We start from the raw sequence: 22,600 nt of genomic DNA on the forward strand, positions 1-22,600 counted from the left end.
TCACCTGCATTACCTGAAGCAGGCAATTTACTGGCTCCCTCCACTGCACACTTCCCCACTGAGTACCTGCTATGTGAGGTGAGTGAGATGGAGTCTCCATGTTGTAGTCTCTACAGAACCCAATGAAATCAGCATAAATCCATTCCTTGCCTTGGTTCCTCAGGGATGGATACAGTTAAGTCTAAAGCAATCTATGTTGTCATTACCTGAGTCCGTTCAATCAGCGGAAAGCCCAGAGGTTTACTCAGTGGCTCGAGGAAGTGAAACTCTTTTGAATGGAGTGATGTGAGGATATGACCTTTGGAATTGCTGCAGCCCTTTTGCAACTATGAGGGAACCCAGCTGAGGAAGACAACATACAGTAGAGGGGACAGCCAACATAATTTCAGACAATAAAATTCAAACTATAATGGAAGTTTACTTGAAGATCACTCTACCTTTGGAGAGTGGTTACAAGGTCCAGTAAATTCCCTTTATTTTATTTTATTTTATTTTATTTAATTTTTTTAAAGATTTTATTTATTTATTCATGATAGTCACAGAGAGAGAGAGAGAGAGAGGGGCAGAGACACAGAGAGAGAGAGAAGCAGGCTCCATGCACCGGAAGCCCAACGTGGGATTGGATCCCGGGTCTCCAGGATCGCGCCCTGGGCCAAAGGCAGGCGCCAAACTGCTGCACCACCCAGGGATCCCTCCCTTTATTTTAAATGCCATTTTGAGTTAGGGTTTCTGCTTTCCAACTACATGCATCTTAGTCAGTGCTGACAGTGGGTGTCAGACAACAGGCTTGTAGAGAAATGTATGAAATCCAGGACTGTTTATTTAGCCATATGGTAACATAGTCAATAATAACTTGGTTTTTATTATTGCAGCTGATTAACTGCTTCCTGATGTCTTTTGTGTGTACCCTACATTGTATTATCTTTCTCACTTTTGATGTGGTCCGTACACATTTGTGTTCCTTCTTTTTGTTCATCCTTGGTGATCTGGCTCAACATCTTTCCTTGGTTCTCTAAATTGCCTTTCAGAACTTTGCACAGTTCTGCTCCTCCAATTTGGCAGGCTTTTCCCTGTCCTGCACTTCCCATATAGTTTGTTCACCTGCCAAAATTGTTTGTTTAAAGAGCATCCAGCTCTTCTGGAATCCTTTCTTCCCATCAAGTCTTTTTTTTTTCCTCGTCAGTGCCCTACACTTGTTGAAATTTGCTTTCCCAGAACTGATTATTTTTCCCTCATCAGCTTCTTTCCTTTTCCTTAGGAAAGGAACTTTTTTTTTTATTACTTTTACAGAAGCTTTAGTTCTCTTTTAAGTCTTATTAACTCTGCCATTATTGAGAATTGATTTTAAAAGGACTTTTCCCTTATGATGCATTTTTAAGCAAGTAACTATCTCCAGTATATTTTAAATCTATTTCACAGTTTGTGGTTGACCCATTTTCTACAGACAATATCGGGGAAGTAGAAACCTGTCTGATCACTACACTGGGGTATTTGGATTCCTGTCCTTGTATAATTCCAGTCCTTGTATAATCTGCTAAAATAGCTATAATTATCCCCCACCCCACTCCTAGCTCATCATATGCATACCTCTTTTCAAAGTGACTTTGTAGCTTTTTTGACCCATGACTTCAAATGCAGCAGAGGTGATGTACTAGTTTTTCCTAGGATTCAAGAAGCCTTGTATACATGTGCTTGTTCTCTTAGAACTTGGCCCAGCCTCCATGTGAACAAACACTGGTTAGCTTACTGGAGGATGAGAGACTCCATGGGAGATTCATGTCAGCTCATCTGTCCCAGGTGAGGCCCTAGACATATGAGAGCCCAGCTAGTAAAAGCAAAGCTAACCTCCCGATGATAGCAGATGCATGAGGGTGCCCAGCTGAGTCTAGTCCAAATTGCTGACCAGCAGAATTACTAGCTAAATAAGTGGTTGTTTGGAATGGTTTGTTAACCAACAAAAGCTAATTGATAGAGAAATATTTAAATCTCTGAGGATACCATCATGGAAGGAGAGTGCTAGGAATGAGGGAGGCTATGGGAAAGGAAAATTGGTGGTAAGGAAGAAAGAGCCCAACAGGGCAGGCAATGTCAGTCAGAGGTCAACTGTGAGAATGGCTGGGAGGCAGAGCTGAGGTTGGTATTACAGAGTAAGTTTTCTTTAGTCCTGCCCTAACCCCAGAATCTCCCACAAATGACTCCTACTCATGTTTGCCTTGGATGCGTGGTATTTTTCAGAATCAGAGAAAAGAGGTTGTGTTTCATATCTGCAATCACAAGGGTATGAAGGGAGGAAGGAAAGGGGAGTAGTTGCCAGAAGTGAGACTTAGGTTAACTGAACATCTAGAAGAACCAAGCAATGATTAGAATTGTGCAGTAAGGGGGATCCCTGGGTGGCGCAGCGGTTTGGCGCCTGCCTTTGGCCCAGGGCGCGATCCTGGAGACCCGGGATCGAATCCCACATCAGGCTCCCGGTGCATGGAGCCTGCTTCTCCCTCTGCCTGTGTCTCTGCCTCTCTCTCTCTCTCTGTGACTATCATAAATAAATAAAAAAATTAAAAAAAGAAAAAAAAGAATTGTGCAGTAAGTCAGAAAGATAGGTCCCACCCAAGAATTCCTGGAAATATTCAAAGTGTTGAGTTTTTTTGTCCTATGTAGGTTCAAGCCAATTTTATCTAAATCTTAGTGCATAAGATCACCCGACAAACCAGAGAATGTTCAGTCACCAGGAGCCATCAGGTAATACAAGCTTCTGTCTATCAGATACGTTGTGTCTTCATTTGTTTCAAAGCTTAAGGTGGCTACTGAAAACATGGTATGGCACACCAGTTCAGCTCTGGCATTGGTAAGAAGTCATTTTAATTAATTCATTGCTAATGTTTCTTTTAGTACATCTGGGATCAAAAGAGAAATCTGCTCACCAACCAATGTAAAAAGCCAGGCAACAGCAAAACAGGTGTGAAGTTAAAACTGAATTCTTGGGTGTGTTTGAGGTAGAGGGAACAATGCAGGCAAGATGTAGAAGCAGGACAGTACAGCATATTTGGGGAAGAGAAACAGTTTAGTCTGGCTGATTATAGTGGACAGTTGTTTGAAATACCATATGATGTATTTTTCCTCCCTATTATTTCCAGAGTTAGTATTTTTTATTTGTTTGTTCGGGTAGTTGGTTGTTTTGAAAACCCTGCAGCCTTCCCTCCATTAAACAAAGAAGATGAAGATAATTTTTTGCAGGGAAAGGGAGACTGAACACTGTCCAGAACAAAGTCCTCGCTCAGCTCTAAGTTTCAAACTAGATTTTTAAAATAAAGTCTGGAGATAAATAATAGTCTCAAAAAATTAGACTTTCAAATACTCTGCAGTGCTAGAAAATCAAAAGAGTGCTTTTGTGCAGTGATGGGGAGAGGGTATGAAAGAGAACTGGGGGTGCTGTTGGTGTCCACTCATTGATCTGTATGATCTTGATCTTATATGGATGTTTGCTGTGAGAACTTTAATTGAGCTACATACTCATAATTGTATAAATAACTGAATGAATAATCAATAGAAAAAAATAGCCTTTCAAGCAATAGAGGAATGTTTTCTCAAATGTCTTGGAGCAGAGTTTTTATTTGAAGAACCAAAGTTTTGAGAGGTGGCCTCAGAGAAAGATGAAGAATACCATTAAAAAATGTGCCCAAACATAGAGAGAATGAAAACCTTCTACTTTGGGAGGAGATGCCTGGGAATGCAAGGAAGAAAAGGGGAAGAGGTTGCTTGCAAGCTCTTGTCCCACTTGGAGTTTGAGGGAAACAAAACAATATTAGGGATAGCTTGAGTAGGGGCAAGCCTCAGACAAGTTCCTGTGTCAGCAAAGCATCCCAGAGGAAGATGCCCCAGCACACCTGGCTGGGAGGGACATCTAAGTTGGTGAGCTCAGAGCAGCCTCATAAGATCCTCTTACAGCTTTAAGATGCTGGGAAAGTTGCCGACACATCCCAGCCCTCCAAGAGGGCCCAGCAGTGTGGTGACCTGGATGCCAGAAGAGGCCAGGGGTCCTCAAGAGAAGCTGCTGAGATGAGGCCTTCCCTCTTGACTAGGATCCATGGAGGACTCCAGGCATCAGCACAGTTGCCAGCACAACACCCCAAACTCCAGCCACACATCAGCAGCCACCAACACAATATGCCCAGCGACCATGAGAGCCCAAACTCCCTGCAGTGTGACAGGGAGGCAGACTGGTGATGCAACCATCAGGGAAACATAACTTACCTAGAGGCTCCTCTATGCCTCCCAGGAATCCTCCCTGCCTACAAGGTGCCAGTGAGGGAAGCAGGTGAGAAAAGGGAGAACACTCAAGAAGTGGGCAAACCCTGAAAAATGCCAAAGTTAATCCAAAAGAGCTATTCTTCTAAATCAAGAGAGGCTGGACACTTTTATTTGGCAAAATCAAGTTTTTCAACCATCAGCAGAAAGGCATGTAAAAATTAAAGTTCTATGAATTTCTGCACATCAAGTCAACATATGTGATTTTTTTTTTGTTGTTTTGGACCAGAGTACATGTAGAATATATTTGAAAGAGAATAGTGGGAGAGAAGACCGGTGAGGTAGATTGAAATTAGAACACAAAAGTATTCTATAAAGGAAGGGAAATCGAAGACATTTATGTTAGTTTCCTTGATCTCTGAATAGAAGGGCCAGGACTACATCTGATCATCTAAGAATATTTATTTAGAATGTTATTATTATTATCATCATCATCATAATTATTACTTTTAGAAGGTTATTATTAATGTTTTTTTCCTGGGAGACATTATGCTAAGTGAAATAAGCCACTCACAGAAGGACAAATACTGAATGATTCCACTTCAATGAGATTTTCTGTGACTATTCTAAAATGAACTCAGAGAAGCAGAAAAACGAATAGTAGTTGCCAGGGGTGGGGGCTGGGAGGGAATGGGAAGATGGTCAATGGCTATAAAGTTTCACTTATGATACATGAATAAGTTTTAAAAAATTTTAGAATATTCTAGAAACTACAACACATTGCCTATAGTTAACAATTTGTTAAGCAGGTTAGGTTTCATGTTACTATACACACACACACACACACACACACACGTGACACAAGGAAACTTTGTTTTTAAATATTTTATTTATTTATGAGACAGAGAGACAGAGACGCAGGCAGAGGGAGAAGCAGGCTCCATGCAGGGAGCCCGATGGGGGACTCGATCCCGGGCCTCCAGGACCACCTCTGGACTGAAGGCAGGCACTAAGCCTCTGAGCCACCCAGGGATCCCCGACACAAGGAAACTTTGGAAGGTGTTGGCTATGTGTATTACCTTAACTGTGGTGCTGGTATCATGAGTGTTTGCATATGTCCAAACTCATCAAACTGTACAGATTAAATCTATGCAGTTATTTGCATATTAATTAAAATTCAATAGAGTTTTTTTTTTTTAAAGAATAAATTGAGGGTTTTCCAATGCTCAATAAGGAATTCCTCATTCCTTAAAAATAGATCTGCCCTATGACCCAGCAATTGCACTGCTGGGGATTTACCCCATAGATACAGATGCAATGAAACGCCGGGACACCTGCACCCCGATGTTTCTAGCAGCAATGGCCACGATAGCCAAACTGTGGAAGGAGCCTCGGTGTCCATCGAAAGATGAATGGATAAAGAAGATGTGGTTTATGTATACCATGGAATATTACTCAGGCATTAGAAACGACAAATACCCACCTTTTGCTTCGACGTGGATGGAACTGGAGGGTATTATGCTGAGTGAAGTAAGTCAATCGGAGAAGGACAGACATTATATGGTCTCATTCATTTGGAGAATATAAAAATAGTGACAGGGAATAAAGGGGAAAGGAGAAAAAATGAGTGGGAAATATCAGCGAGGGTGACAGAACATGAGACTCCTAACTCTGGGAAACGAACCAGGAGTGGTGGAAGGGGAGGTGGGCAGGGGGATGGGGTGACTGGGTGATGGGCACTGAGGGGGGCACTTGATGGGATGAGCACTGGGTGTTATTCTATATGTTGGCAATTGAACACCAATAAAAAATAAATAAAAAAAAAAGGAATTCCTCATTCCTTCTTTGGAACATCAGTCCTCTGCCTAAAGGGCTAAAAGAGAAATATTCTTTCTCAGGAAATTATTACCAGTATTATCCAAAAATGAAAATCTCACACAGCCACCATCCAGGGCAGGTCCATTTGAGCTCTGTTGGGCTCACAAGCAGAATCTGCAGAGCTGAGAAGCTGGACCGCAAGTCTTGGCAAGAGCACATCTGTCTCACACATTTGTCTGATGCATTCATAGGCAGAGAAGAAGACAGGACTCTCCTTTACACCTTCACATTTGTTGTTTTAGCTCATAATTAGTTCAGATTAAAAGAATAACCCAAATAAATTGACTTCAGAGAGCACAATGTGTTAGCTCATCTTCTGTTTTAAATCAGCATCAGCTGGTGTTTATTGCTTCAACAAGACAGTGTAACTAAGATGACCCCTTAAGGTTTTACACCTTGCAAGTGAAGATTGGGAATAACAGCCAAAGCTTTTAAAAAGCAACACATGGGTCTAGCTGTGAGCTCCTCCCGATGTGTGCACAACACTCCAATAAGACGAGGTTTGGTTGGTGCTACCATGGCCTTGCAGAGGTGCATAAAGCTGGAGGGAAAGAGCGCGCAGGTGCAGACAGCAGCATTTGCAAGCAGTCAGGAAACCGGCCTTACTGTCTTTACAGGACTATTTGTATGGAAGTTTGGATTGCATCCACAGTGCAAATTGCACAAATTCTCATCGCAGCTCTCACCGAGGAAAGAGCTCTAATAGCTCCAGAACAAACTTTTCAGAGGCCTTCAGCCTTTTTCTCTCTCAAAAAGTGCAGTATTATACATGGTAGTTGCAGAAGAGACATATTTCCCCTTTAGCACAACCTAGACATCACACAGTGGAACTTATGAGAGTTAATGTTAATTTTTTAGGCCATTTTGGTACTATTAGTGGCATAGTTGCAAGGCCTTACTATTTTCCCAAAAGTATGACTATACCTTCTTAAATGCCTAATTTGCACTCACTGAATCACACACTGGAAGAACTTGGCTCCTTCAGGATTTAAAATATACTGAACCTACTGAAGCAGCTTGAGGGGATTCTTTGTCTATGAGTCAGTGACCGTGAAGCTGTTGGAATGCTTAGGAAACAGAGGTCCTTCTAGAGAGACAGTGTGTGAGTGTATCTCAAGTCCACTGACTCTGCTGGTAAGGATGCCCCAAACCACCTTTTCTAATGATAAATTTGAGGAGTTAAGTCTTAAAAATAACTGTATCTAATTCAGCAATTCCACTCCTGCTTGTCTACCCAAAAGAACTCAAAGCAAGGGCTTGAACAGATATTTGTACACCCACGTTCCGAGTAGCCAAATGATGGGAACAACCTGAGTGCCCCTCAGTGGGTGAATGGTTAAAGAAAAGGTGGTATATACTTACAATGGAATAGAATCCATCCCTGAAATGGAAGGAAATTCTGAAGACATGCTGAGTGAAATAAACCAAACACAAAAGACCAAATACTATATGATTCCACTTATATGAGGTTCCTAGAACTGTCAAATTCATGGAGACAGAAAGTAGAATGGTGATTACCAGGGGCTGAAGGAGGAGTTATTGTTTAATGGGTAGTTTCAATTTGGGGTTCTGGAGATGGGTTGTGGTGATGGTCACACAACAATGTGAATGAACTTAATGCCACTGAACTGTACATTGAAAAATGGCCACACTGGTAAATTTTATGTCATTTATATTTTACCATAATAAAAAACATTTAAAAATAACTGTATCAGGGGCGCTTGGGTGACTCAGTTGGTTAAGCATCTGCCTTCAACTCAGGTCATGACCCCAGAGTCCTGGGATGGAGCCCCACATTGGGCTCTCTGCTCAGCAAGGGAGCCTGCTTCTCCATCTCCCTCTGCCCCTCCCCAGCTCATTCTCTCTCTCAAATAAATAAAAAATCTTTTTAAAAAATAACTTTACCCCAAATATAATGCTGACTATAGCCTTCTAGATGAATTTCATTGAAATTCAAAATTCATACAAATTTGAATTTAAAAAATCATCATGCAATAGAAAGAGCATGACTGAAACATCTGTCAGAAGGGAAACAACACTCGACAAGATGGCGAATGATCTAACATAACCTAAAGAAATAATGAAAACTTGTATAAATTAAAGCAATAGTATTAATTAAAGAAACCCCTTACCCTAGCCAAGTGGATAGACTAAGACTTATCCAACATGGCATCCCCCTGGCTATATGAGACTAGAGAGCCCTTGATTTGAGGCTGGTCTGAGTTGAACTGTGCTATAGGTGTAAAATATACATCAACTCCAAAGATTTAGTGAAAAAGAAAATGTAACGGATCTCAATAGTTTTTATATTGATTAAATGTTTTAATGAGAATATTTTGGATGCATTGGGTTAAACATAGTAAACTTAATTTCACCTGTTTTAACACTTTTTAATAGGGCTACTAGAAATTTTATTTTATTTATGTATTTGTTACTTTTTTAAAAGTTTGTTTAAACTCTACACCCAACGTGGGGCACAAACTCACCACCCTGAGATGAAGAGTTGCATGCCCTTCCGACTGAACCAGCCAGCCACCCCTGCGTTTATTGCCTTTTAATTGAGATATAATTGACATACATTTATTAGTCTCAGATGTACAACATATTGATCCAATATTTGCATGTGTTGTGAAATGATCACCTCAAGGAGTCTAGTTAACATCCAACCATGGTTACAAAAAAGTTTTTCTTGTGATGTGAACTTTTAAGATCTCTCATAGCAACTTTCAAATAAACAATCCAGTAGTTTTAACTATAGTCACTATGTTGTACATCACATCCTCAGGACTATTTATTTTATAAATGGAAGTTTGTGACTTTTTTACTTCTTTCACCCATTTCACTCACACCAGTCTGTTCTCTGTATCTATGAGCTTGGGTTCTTGTTTTGTTGTTTCGAGTCCACATATAAGGGAGAGCATGTGGCATTTGTCTTTCTCCATGTACCTTGCTTTACTTAGGCTAAGCTCCTCCAGGTCTACCCATATTGTCACAAATGGCAAGATTTCTCTGGTTTTTAATGGCTGAATAGTATTCCATTACACACACACACACACACACACACACACACCTACGCCATTTTCTTTATCTATTCATCCATCAATGGACAGCTTAGGTTGCTTCCATATCTTGGGTATTATAAATAAGGCCGAAAGGAACATGGGGATGTATTTATCTCTTTGGTGTTTTCGCTTTCTTCAGATAAATAACCAGAAGTGGGTTTGCTGGATCATGTGATACTTCTAATATTTTGAGAAAACTCCATACACTTTCCCAATTTTTATTTTCACCAAATAGTGCATGAGGGTTCTTCACATTCTCACCAAAACGTGTTATTTTTTCAATGTTAGCCATTCTGACAGTTGTGAGCTGATATCTCATTGTGGTTTTGATTTGCATTTGCCTGATGGTTAGTGATATTGAGCAGAAAAAAATTTAAAACAGAGTGGCTTGTCTTTTATTTCTATGGGACAGCACTGCTTTGGAGGTATACTAGGGTGCTTCCTAGTATAACAGTATAGAAATAGAGTTCATTTCATGATTGTGGATTCAATCTCTAACATATAAGAGAATAGCATTATTTGTTACTTTTAAGACTTTATCAGTCCTGCCAATTTTTTCTTAACATCTTTTTCTCATACTTTTTCCTTTCCATTTCTATTCCCTAGTGTTGGCTCTCTGTGGCTTTGAACTAGATCCCGTATAACCAATAATTATTGGCTTCAATTCCTCTTCTATAATCTATTCACTATACCCTGACCAGATTAACTTTTAGGAAACCCATGTGTAGATATTTTTTTCTGTGCTCAACACCTGGTGACTACAGTCTAGGGAGTTTGCAGATTCTGGGTTTCCCCAGAGATTCTGAATCAGTAGGTTGGGGTGGGGCCCAGACTTCACATTGTAACAGGTACCCTAGACTGTATTAAACAGGTCTGAAGAACAATAGCCTGTAGGATTAAGCTCAGATTCCTCAAAGTAATTTTCAAGACTCTTTTCACCTTCATAGTCTGGTTAGTTCAATCTGTCTGAGGGAGAATGGAAACACTCAATATCTAGAGAACCTCTGGAAAAAAATAAACTTCTGTCTGAGCAGCTTTAATACTTGCCTAATTGAGGGAAGTGATTTAACCCTAAAGATATCTCCACCACAGCTATTCTATGACCCTACACTTACCATTATGATAATCTACTTCTTCAGAGTAATTTTTCTCAGCTTCTATCTGAATTTGAGGAAGCCAATCTCTTCAGTACCGCATTTTATAGTGCTGCTATCATAATATGAATCTACATAGACCAAGATAGTTTTGACATGTGTCCTTTTGCACTAATTATTTTCTTTGGTTTTCTATTGATTAACACCAGGCATCTTTAGGGATGCAATTGTCAGGATTTAGTCAAATAATCTTTCATCCTACTAGATAAAGATTATGATGTTGCAGACTTGTGAACCATATCTGGTTCAAAGAATCATTTTGATTTTTCTGCATGTTTGTTGTTATAGACTGTATCTCATAAAAATTCATATGTTGAAGCCCTAACTTCCAATCTCAGAATTTGAAGAAAGCCTTTTAAGGAGTTAATTATGGTTAAATAAGGTCAGAAGGGTGGGGCCTGATCCCACTGGACTAGGGTCCTCATAAGAGGAGGAAGAGCCATCAGAGACTTGTCTCTCTTTGCATGCACACAGAGGAAAGGGCATATGAGGACACAGAAAAAAAAAAAAAAAAAAAAAAGCATCTGTCTGCAAGCCAGAAAGAAAGGCCTCATCAGAAACCAACCTGCTGGCAGCTTGATCTTGGACTTCTAGTCTCTAGAACTGTGAGAAAATAAATGTCTGATGTTTAAGCCACTACGGTATTCTGTTACGGCAGCCCTAGCAGACTGATAGAATAGCCAATATTTAAAATTTGGGAGGATGCCTGTAAAAATCTGAATTTCTTTTGAGAAGTTGTAAGATTTGGCAACAACTGGCTAGAGATGAATAGTAATTTGTTTGCACTCCCTAGTTCTCCAGTCTCTGTCCCCCAGACATGAAGGCTAAAGGTCCATTGCCAATTGTGTCACTCTTATTTTATTTTTATTGTTTTTATTTTAATTTCAGTATAGTTAACATACAGTGTTATATTAGTTTCAGGTGTACAATATAGTGATTCAACACTTCCACACATCACCCGGTGCTCATCATGACAGGTGCACTCCTTAATCCCCATTACCTATTTCCCCCACCCCCACCCTCTCATGTCAATATTATTTTAAAAACAACAACAACAGCTGAGTGAAGTAAGTCAGTCGGAGAAGGACAAACATTATATGTTCTCATTCATGTGGGGAATATAAATAATAGTGAAAGGGAATATAAGGGAAGGGAGAAGAAATGGGTGGGAAATATCAGAAAGGGAGACATAACGTAAAGACTGCTAACTCTGGGAAATGAACTAGGGGTGGTAGAAGGGGAGGAGGGCGGGGGGTGGGAGTGATTGGGTGACGGGCACTGGGGGTTATTCTGTATGTTGGTAAATTGAACACCAATAAAAAATATATATATAAAAAAATAAAATAAAAAAATAAAAGATACACGAACCATTAAAAACAACAACAACAACATATCTAGCTATTTACACTCACTTATGTTACTTGCCTAGCCCTTGTGAACACTTAGGTTTAAGAAAAGGATTTTAAGGAAAGGGTTTTATTTGCTTATTCATGAGAGACATAGAGAAAGGCAGAGACATAGATAGAGGCAGAAGCACGCTCCCTGCAGGAAGCCTGATGCGGGACTCAATTCCAGGACCCTGGGATCATGACCTGAAACAAAGGCAGACGCTCAACCACAGAGCCACCCAGGTGACCCTGCGTCCACAGAGCCACCCAGGTGACCCTAAGTTTATAATTCCTGATGTAACATATCTACTGACAAAGGTCAGTTTTCAATAGTGAAAACAATTTGCATTTAACTATCCACACTTTATCTAAATTTCATTTTTGATAATAGTCATTCTCTATGAGCAAGCCAACCAGCTATAGATTCTCTAAGACTGTATGAACCATGCTGATGTACACTAATGTACCTTTCAATCATTAAAATAAATTGGGACATAAATCTAAACTTATGACAAATCTTAACTCTGAACATCATGAGCCAATTATGTAATTTGCAAAGGATGTCTTTTTATCAACTAATAAATCAGGGTGGCATGAACTGGAGAAGAAAAATTCCTTTTAGTCTTTTTTTTTTTTTTTTTTTTTTATTTATGATAGGCACACAGTGAGAGAGAGAGAGGCAGAGACACAGGCAGAGGGAGAAGCAGGCTCCATGCACCAGGAGCCCGATGTGGGATTCGATCCCGGGTCTCCAGGATCGCGCCCTGGGCCAAAGGCAGGCGCCAAACCGCTGCGCCACCCAGGGATCCCAAATTCCTTTTAGTCTTGACAGATGCAAATAAAGAATAAATTATTTTTACTTGAATATTTGAAAATAATGAATTGGGAGTATAAGGATTCCATCTGTTAGATGAGTTCAAGTCAGCATGACAGTTGTGTATTGAAAGCATATTGAAATATTAACTTTACATCTTGCATTTATAGAAACTAAAGCATAAAACTTTTTAAGAGGCAGAAGATGTAAGAGCCATTCATCAGAGAAAATGGGAACAGAAGCTAGAGACAGAGATTTGAGTGGAGAGAAAAAAGGAAAATAAAAGCTTGAAGGCAAGGAAATTAATCTTAACAATTAGAGCATAAAAGAATAGCACACAAAAGGGGAGATCAGAATTCTATGATAGTCTACAGAATTTACTTACTGGCTGGCAAATTTTGTTGGGACTGTATTTCTTATTAGACTTATACTGTATTTCTACTATACGGGCAAAATATGTTAGTAAATTACTATATCGTTTGTCTTAGCTATCTATAATGAAGTAAATAAATGAATGGGTAAAATCATTCTTTTCAAAACAACAACGTTTTATGAAGCAACCTGTCAATGACCTTCTGAGTTATTTCATTTGTCTACTTCCTATATGCTTGAGAATAGAACTGATCTGCTGAATTTACAAAGACCAAATAAGGAAATGTTCAAAATTTTGCAGATTAAAAATATTCTGATAGTAGGTTAGATGTTTATTTCATAAAAAAAAAACAAAAAAACAAAACAAAACAAAAAAACAAACCAACCCTGCTCATTAATTTGATCTACGGGTTGTGTATCCCATTTGTTGATGGAGGATCTCTCTTTTAAAGTTAGTATTAGGAAGAATGTCTATCCTAGCAGTTTCCAAATAATAGAAAAGTAAATTCATTGGGTGTTTTTATTGAAAAAAAGTAATTCATGTTCATTTTGGACAGATTAGAAAACACAGATGGGCAAAGAGAAAGCAAAAATCATTCTTGTTGCTCTATTCAGATATAATCATTTGTTTAATCACAGATTGGTGTATTTAAGTTCTTTCTTCTTTCATTGTGTCTAGCTACATACTAATAATTTTCTAAAAATGTGGCTCAGGGTGTATATACTGCTTCAGAACCTGCTATCCAATTTAACAATATTTTGTGAAAGGCCTTCTATGTCATTAGTTAATATTCTACAACATGTTTTTGTTGTATGGTTGGACCATAATTGGATTAGCCAAAATTTCCCCTAACATTTGTACCATTATAAGCAATGATGTGGTAAATACTCTTGTAGAATAACTCTTGGGCATAATCCAAAACGCACACAAAATTATGAAGCTTTTGGTATGCATTGCCAAATTGCCCTTGCAGGATGATTGTGCCCATTTAGATAGACCCTAGTATGATACGAGATTATCTATTTTTACCAATTCTTCTGTATTTCAAATAAGATCACAAGTAGGAAGAAGTATATAATACAGTGCCTGTATATATTAATTAGCATTATGTACAATTTGGTTCTCTTTCTACTCCAGTGTCATCAAGGGACAGAATTCTACATTTGAGTACATGAGCAAGTGTTTTTTAGGGGGGAATTTAGTGCATTCGAGGCAGTGAGATTCTTAAAAAAGTGGGTTTCCTTACTGTTTTCACTGAATTATAGGAATAAACATAGCCTATTTATTTCCCAAGTCTTCCGTGGGATGAGATTAAATATCTTGAATTACTGAACTGTGAAATTATCTTTTAAACCTACTCCCATTAGGTAAAAGAAAAAGAAAAGATTTACCCAATGATTTCAGTTGTCTGTTTATCAACAACTGAGATTCTCATTTTCCTAACTGGAAATGCATTTTCTGAGTATTTTGGATCATAGTCTCTTAATTCCATGCCTTAGGGAGGCATAATGATAATACCAAAATCTCTCAAAATAACAGGATTTGCAATGCCATTCCATAAATGAAAACCAAATTCCTGTTAACTGTCAGAACCTAAGACAGTTATAAAAAGAGACAAGTTATTTTTAGTGCAAGTCATTCTGATAGTGGCAAAAGAACATTCACTCTAAACAGCAGAATGATCACGGCAAGATTTCTAAAAGGAAGCCCTGAAAACTGAAGATGGTGGAAGATCAAAGAATATCTATTTAAAATTCCTTCCACCTTAAATTCCTTTCAAACTGAAACAGCCGGCTATCACCAAGAGTATATTGGATTCCCAGGATGTCCTGGGGAAGAGTAAAATCTAAAAAAGAACTGTTGCTGAAAACTAATAAGGAATTAAGGTTGCCAGCTTTAAATAGCAGAAAATAAATTATAACACACAAAATCTTACCAAAAACTAATGAAAAAAAAAAAGAAAGAAAGAAAAGATGAATGCTATTGTAGCATATAGTAGCAAAGATATGGTATGACTGTCCCCTGCTTGTTCTCTGATAGCTCTGGGTGCTATCACTGTCTTTGACATTTTTCTCACGAGTTCAGAGTTTTCTGTGATGTCATTTCTCACACAGATGCACACACACACACACACACACACAAACCAAAATTAACCCTTAACTTCAGGTTCTCATTTGTAGTACCTAAAGATACTACCGTCCTGGAGTTAAGAATTTAAAAGAATTCTTAGGAACACACAAGACGATTTTCACGTTAATTTCCCTGAACTGTTTTCAAGTGCTTAGTTTCATTTCACTTTTTAAAAAGATTTTATTTATTTATTCATGAGACAGAGAGAGAGAGAGAGAGAGAGAGAGAGAGACATAGGCATGGAGAAGCGGGCTCCATGCAGGGAGCCTGATGTGGGACTCAATCCCAGGACTCCAGGATCACTCCTTGAGCTGGAAGGCAGACGCTTAACCACTGAGCCACCCTGGTGTCCCCTTAGTTTCATTTCAAATGGCACTGTTGCTTTTCTTTATGCATTTATTAACCATAAAAAATGAAAACCCCAGCTTCCTTCTATGAAGCATATTGTGAAAGAACAGTCCTTCACTTCCAATGACTCTTCCAATTCTTTCTGTGCTGCTGTTTTCTACCTGCTGCTTCCCTTGGCTCCTAGGTCTCCCTAATATCAAGAATATTTTGATATTTTAAGATAGTGGTAAAAGCTTCCTTTAATAAAAATATAACAATAATGTTTGTTCAGTTTCTACAGCTTTCATAATCCATGATTTCTAAGATGTATTTTTAATTTTTGTGAAGCACAGGCAAACAGTAACTTTACCATTAGAAATATGTTGAAAGTTAAAGGATTTACACTATTATTTAAATCCAGTTCTTAGTTAGCATTAATACTATTGCCTTGTTCTTATTATCTTCTTTTATGACCTCTTTTTCAGAGGACGGAATAGGATTGATGTTTTACAAAACCTTGAAATTCTCAGAAACGTCTTATTTTTTTAATCAGATAATCTATCACTAGTATAATTTTCATCCTTTACAGGCTTCTCATTTCATACAAATTATTTACATTTAATTCAATTAAGTTTATGATCTTCTCCAAATTATGACAAACATAGACAGCACTTAGTATTTTTCTTAATAAAAACTGCTTAGCCTGTTCTTCAAAGAATTAACTGAGATAGTCAGTTTATGGAACTGATGCATACAAAATGATTTTCCTGGCTAGTACTGGATGCTTGGGACAGTTAGTTCCCAAACATTTTAGCACACCAAGGTTACATATGCGATTCCTTAAAGTGGCCTCTAATGTTTCCATAACCTGATAAAATGCTATTAATCTTTTGTGGCCACTTAAAAAAAAGTACTCTGTGTGCTAAAGGTGAGTTCAGAAATTCAAAGCAATTTTATGTGAAGTAATATTATCCTTACAGCAACATAAATTAATTCTTCAATAAAAGTGTTGGTCAGTCCTGTGAGGGAAATAAAACATAATTGTTTATGCTTCGTAAGTCTAAAAGTAAAAATCCCACTCATTGCTTATGTTTTTGTGATTTACATTATCTGGTACAGTGACAGCCATACATTAACTTCTCCGATGTCTGATAGTATTTAGGAGAAATCTAGAATGACCTCAGGATGATCTCTCTAGGTCCCGCTGCCTGACTCTAAATTCTATTTAATAACAGTTCGTGAAATCAGCACATCTCCTTAGAGCTCTCCCGTGGGTTGCAAGTGATCAAACAGACAAAACCATAATGACAGGGCAGTGAGATAGGTTTAACAGAAGGAAAATTCTAAAGACATGCAGAATGACTATAGGACTGCACACCAGGAAGGCCATATCTTTTATTAAAATCATCACAAACAAAAGTATCACAATTTTATTAGCTTTACATTTCATTACATGGCATATCCCCAAAATATTAAATAGAACAAAAATATCTATGCAATTTTTGGATGAAGAGTATCCTTTGCATTTTTAATTCCTGTGTTTTCATTCAGACATTTATCTGTCTGTAAAACATTTGCTCAACATGCTTCCTGATCTAGGCTTCTTGGCCATGGGACTGACATGTTCCCTGTCATGTAAAATTTGGTAGTTTGTAACGTCTGTGCACATTTCAAGTGTATCTTGCCTTGTCTATAGCAAGAGCCAGTCTGCGTATGTTGGATATACATCCAGCTGCGGCTTCCTGGAGGTCCTGGTCAGAAGACCCAATCATACCCAGCAGTAGCTGTCACATGTAAAAGAGGAGGGCGGAGAGGGAAACAAAGTATAAAACCATTAATCTCAAGGCATAAAGTTAGGCTTTGAAAACAATTTTTAATATTAAATGTTTTTAAAAGTCACCAAAAAAAAAAAAAAAAAACCAAAGAAAAGAAAAGAAAAAAGGACAAGAAATGCCATTTAGGCAAATGCAAATATAAATGGTACTTAACCAGACCGAGATTTCTCATGAAATGCTTACCATTTTATTTCCTGAAGCTGAGATAGACCTATTTCTCCCACCTTTCTTTGGTCATCTAACTGCTATGGAGTCTGCTTTGAAATTTGTCTTGCATTCTTTCTGACTTTTCTGCCTCTAGGCCAAGCCAACAGCACACCATGCCTCGGCTATTAGTACAACCTCTTAGATATGATTTCTCTGCATTCCAACCCACTTGATCATGTTACAACTTAATTATGTCAATCCCCTAACTGCATTGACTCCCAGTGCTAAATAACTACAGCTTGGGACAGTTAGTTAACTAACGAGTTAAACAGTCTGTTAACTCATCCTTTAAAGGATTTTTGTGCTTTGGCCTCAGTTTACCTTTCTAGCCACTTATCTTTCTCCTGCTCTATCCTGTACTCCAAGGTCACACACTTCTCCACTTCTTTTGCCCTGATTGATGCCATCCTTCTTCCTAAAAGGCCCTCTCATTCTCTTCTCTGAATTTCTAAATTTTACCTATCTTTCATGACCCAGTTAACTTTTCCACAAAGCCTCCACTGATTTTCATCAAATAAGATGCTATCTTTGCTTTATCAGAACTATCATAGCAGTTTACTCAAATGCCTATTACTATCCTTATATCATCCCTTTTATTTTTTTTAAGTTTTGTTTTTTATGTATTTAAGTAATCTCTACACCCAATGTGGGATTCAAACCTACAACCCCGAGATCAAGAGTTGCATGCTCTTCCAACTGAGCCAGACACGTGCCCCTATGTCTTTCCTATTAAATAGATATGTAGATTAATGCTTTCTGTCCTTTAGATTATAAACTCTAAAACTTATAATACTGTATCATGCCTAATACACCAAAAAATGACATAAAAAATGTAGACACCAAAAACTGACAAAGAAATTAATTAGAACTTTAAAAAAGTCTATCAGTTATGAATCAGATGAGTAGTTCTGACAAAGGATTTGAAAATTTAATTCGAGTCATCTATTTTCTACACAGTAGTATTTGGGTACAAATGTTGATGACAGAAAAGATGTGATAAGCAAAGAGATATTGTAAAGATAAATGTGAAATACCTTAAATATGACAGGCTTAGGGATTGGACTTTTATTCTGTAGGCAATAAAAAGAAGTTATTTAAACAGTTTAATCAGCAGAGTGACATGATCACATTTGTATTTTAGAAAGACAAATTTCATGACACCATGCAGAATATGGATTATAGAAAAGAAAGGGAAGGATCCTGAAGTCCTTCAGGGCAAAATGAATTCAAGGGACATTTGGGGGTTAAGCTTGTGTTGAACACAAATGGCCCAAGGATATCTGGTTATCCAAAAAGAAGAAAATAAAGATGGTAATCTTTCATCATACATAAACATTATGTCCAGGTGAATTAATGATTGAAATAAAAATGAAAAATATAAAACATTTGGAAAGTTGGAGTTGAGAAAACCCTGATAAAATTGAGGTACTGAAGGATGTCTGGCAACTCAGATCCTCGACCTCCTCATTGTCCATGGAATTGTCCTCCACTTCCAGGGTCACATCCTGGTCCTTATTTTTCATCATGTTCAACAGTCCCACCAGTGCTTCTTGGACATCTCTATATTAGGCAATCTCAGAACTATCTCGAACCTAATATATTACAGATAAAATTTCTATTTTTTTTCCTATCTAAACCTGGGTCCCCCATCCCCAGTATTCTCCTATATCAGTGACGATATCACCACTTAGTTGCTCAAGCCAGAAATCTCCTCACCTCACACTCCCACCTCATCTCCCCTGCTTCTATCCAACAATTATATCTTTGTGATTCAACTGCCTACACTTATTCCAAAGTCATTTGCTTCTCTCTATTGCCATTGTCATCACCCCTGTAAAGCCTACAGCACTTTTCCACTGTCCTTGCACCCTCTCTTGCCTGGCCCCCAGTCAATCATTCATACTGTATCCAGAGTAATGTCCTAAATTGTGAAGTTCACTGACAAGGGGCAAAATTCTAGAGAAGCAAAGGGAATAAGACATGATCAGTCTTCTAAGAGTCAAGAGAAAGAAATACCGTCTTCTGAATAAGGGAAACAGAGCTGTTTGGGGGAGCTCCTGACTTGAGAGTTTTGCATTGTTAAAGTAATTAAACAGGAGGCCATTAGATAAAGTGTCTCTAAAGATTTGGTGGCCTATGTAAGCAAACCAAAACCTAATCCAGAATCAACACACTTGAATCTAAGAATATGAAACCTGAGGCCAACCAATCACAAATAGGCTTTCCCAAATAAGGCAAGAGCTTATGCTATAGCCAATCAAATAATTTCCTTGCTTTGCTTCTGTATCTTGTTAAAAACTTTCCCCTAGCTCCTGGAGTGCTCCTAACCACTTTCAGTTTGGCACTGCCTGGTTTGAATCATGCCTCAGTTTATCTTTTTAATAACATTACTAGTGTTTTTCTCCAGCATCATCCGATCACTGAGGTGTAAGATGGAGGAAATAGGTTATAGCACTGCAACTCATTTGAATAGTCATACAGTCTGAGCTGACTGAAAGGACAAACAGAAGGCTACTCATAGGGATGCCTGGGTGGCTCAGTGGTTTAGCATCTGCCTTTGGCTCAGGGCATGATCCTGGGATCTAAGATTGAGTCCCGCATTGGGCTCCCGGCAAGGAACCTGCTTGTGTCTCTGCCTCCTCTCTTTTTGTCTTAAAAAAAAAAAAAAAAGAAGCCTACTTATAATCTGGGAGGATGACCTGTAAGAATTAGGAAGGTAGGAAGGCAGATCTCTGTGAAGTGAGAAAACAGTGAGATGGAAGCTCAGGAAGTTGAAAAATAGGACATTAGAGTTTGAGAATGGATTATGTGGAGTTTAAGATTTTATAGATAAACTTGTATTGCTTATTGACAGGGTCCAGGAAGTGACCATGGGAACATACATCAATATAAGATTGTTAGGCAGTTTTATACATATGTGCACATGCATACACACACACACCTCTATGAACACATTTATTTAATTTATATTCTTATTCTCTCTGCAAAAAGAGCAAATAGTGCTCTATGAACATTATTGAAAAATAATGAGAAGGAAGAACAGAGTAGCCAGCTCTCCTTGGTTACTATAACACATGGCTTAGGTGTCTCGGTATTATAACTCCCACTTAAATCCCTTTTCTAGCTTGCAACTTTTAACTCTTGATCAACAATTCAATATTTTTATCAATTTATTTATTTTCTTGTACCTCATTTTATTATCATATGAAAGCTGCTAAAGCAGACACAGCTATATGAGGCTTCGGCTACTTCTTCTAAATATATACTCAACACAGACTTTCATCCACCACTCTCTTTTCACACACACACATTTTAGTTGTCCACCCCCATCCCTATAGCCTTCTATCACTCTTGAGTATTGAGTATTAGCTATAAATGTGGAGATTTTGCTCCTGTATGTCGTTACAGAATCAATAAACAAGAGCAGTCCCAGTCTGGATGCCAAGGGAGCCTGATATTGATACTTCTCTATTCTTAAGTGGACCTATTTTTTCTTTCAATTTCTGCTTTCCAAACTTTAAATTGGTTCTTTAATCAAAACAAAACATTCCAATCATTTCTTTGGTAAATTATATAATCCCTTGAGGATTTTAACAAGTTAACAATTTCCCTTTACATAATGTGTTTTCTCCCTCCATCCCCTAAGTAGATGACTCAAAAGAATTCATGAATTCCCTCATTGATTCCATTATTTTATAAATACAGCATTAAACTGTTCCAACAGCTTATTTATTTATTACTATATTATTTTTTTATTATAGCCATGTCATTATAATGAATAATGTCAGTTACCTGTAGACTTTTCTGGGCCCTCAATGAGAGAGGGCCTGATGCTACATTAAAATCTTGATTTCCACAAGAAAATGGGATGGATAATAAACTACCGTCCAACTTCCCTATATATATGAAGAGTTGTTTAGGAAGTTGAAGGAACATAGATTGCCAGCTCCATCAAGCCCAGCTAATGCCTATCTCACAAGGCCAGCCTGCCTTGCTTTTGCTTTGGTCCTTGGTCTCTCCTCCAGTAGACTCTGTTGTTGATAGTTTTTAAGTCTAGGAAGAGATGTAATAGATTTCTAGCTGTGAACACAGACTATCTGAGCAGAAACTAGACAATTGCCTTATGCATTTTAGCTGCTTTCTAGAAAAGGCAAACAGTCATCAAAAAGGTGGGTTTTGAAGTCATAGCTCCTTGGATTTGTATCTTGACTCTTCTACTTACTGGGTAGGTTACTATTGAATCTGTAAACCCTATCATCTCATAAGTTTAAGGGGATCACCTGCCTCTGAGGCTTCTTGAGAAGATGAGTAAGATAATAGAGACCTTTAAAAAGTGTTGAATGTGCGCCGGTATTCACAGCTTCTTCCTGTCTTTACATTTTTTATCTTCCCCTGCTCTCTTCCTATTTTGTCTGTTTCCTGAACCTTGTAAGGACCCAAGCATGCAGTGTGAGAGGAAAAACTAGAGAAACTCAGGCAGGGAGAACTCATACCAGAAAGGGCAGAGGATTCTTTGTGGGAGAGAAAGAAACAACAAATGGGGAAGGAAAGGAGGAAAGTGGAGAGAGGGAAGAGCTTCCACCCTGTTTTGAATAGAGAGTTTGGAAAGGTTTGAATGGGGGGTGTGTGTTATTTTAGGAGCAACTTTAGGGTGAGACAGATGTGCTGAGTATAAAAAAAGATAAGAGGATTTTAAAGAAGTTTAACAGTGTACAATTGTGCTGTTTTTCAAGAGGGAAACTAGAATTAAAATTACTTTCAATTGCTACCTAGTTGCCAGGCTTTTGTGTCTGACTGCATTTCCATGTCAGGACTGGACCACAAGGCAGCTTGGCTTCACAGGTTATGCATTTGAATCACATAAACCCATGCTTAGTACAAAGTAAGAGCTCCATAAGTGGTATTCATTATCATGGTGATTATTTTGCCAGTTCTGAAGTCTGGTTCTGGCTTCTATTCCCTGGAGTCCAGCCCTGGTTAGTTTGGGAGGAATGAGGAAGCAGGAATCTTGGCCCTAAGGTCAGGCTAGCCCTGTCAGCACTTGCTGCAGTCCCCACCTCATCTCTGGTTGACCCCTATGGGCACCAGTGGCCCAGGCTTCACTTGGTATCAGCTGTTGCTACCAGGCCTTGCATGGCTCCCTTGGAAAGCAGTGTCTTGGCTGGATGCCTGCCCAAACTGAACCTGCAT

At 38.5% G+C, this 22,600-nt stretch overlaps 1 long non-coding RNA gene across 1 annotated transcript; it reads right to left on the bottom strand.

Annotated features, from left to right (window-relative positions):
• Positions 1-16,739: 16,739 nt before the first annotated feature.
• LOC119878649 lies at positions 16,740-22,018 on the bottom strand. The gene is made up of 2 exons (XR_005387042.1): positions 18,445-22,018; positions 16,740-17,152 (listed from the first exon to the last, which is right to left on the bottom strand). It is a non-coding gene; the product is annotated as an uncharacterized LOC119878649 (long non-coding RNA).
• Between the last annotated feature and the right edge of the window lie 582 nt (positions 22,019-22,600).

The sequence above is a fragment of the Canis lupus genome, unplaced genomic scaffold (genome assembly GCF_011100685.1).
Source record: "Canis lupus familiaris isolate Mischka breed German Shepherd unplaced genomic scaffold, alternate assembly UU_Cfam_GSD_1.0 chrUn_S1778H1975, whole genome shotgun sequence".
NCBI classification, from domain to species: domain Eukaryota; kingdom Metazoa; phylum Chordata; class Mammalia; order Carnivora; family Canidae; genus Canis; species Canis lupus.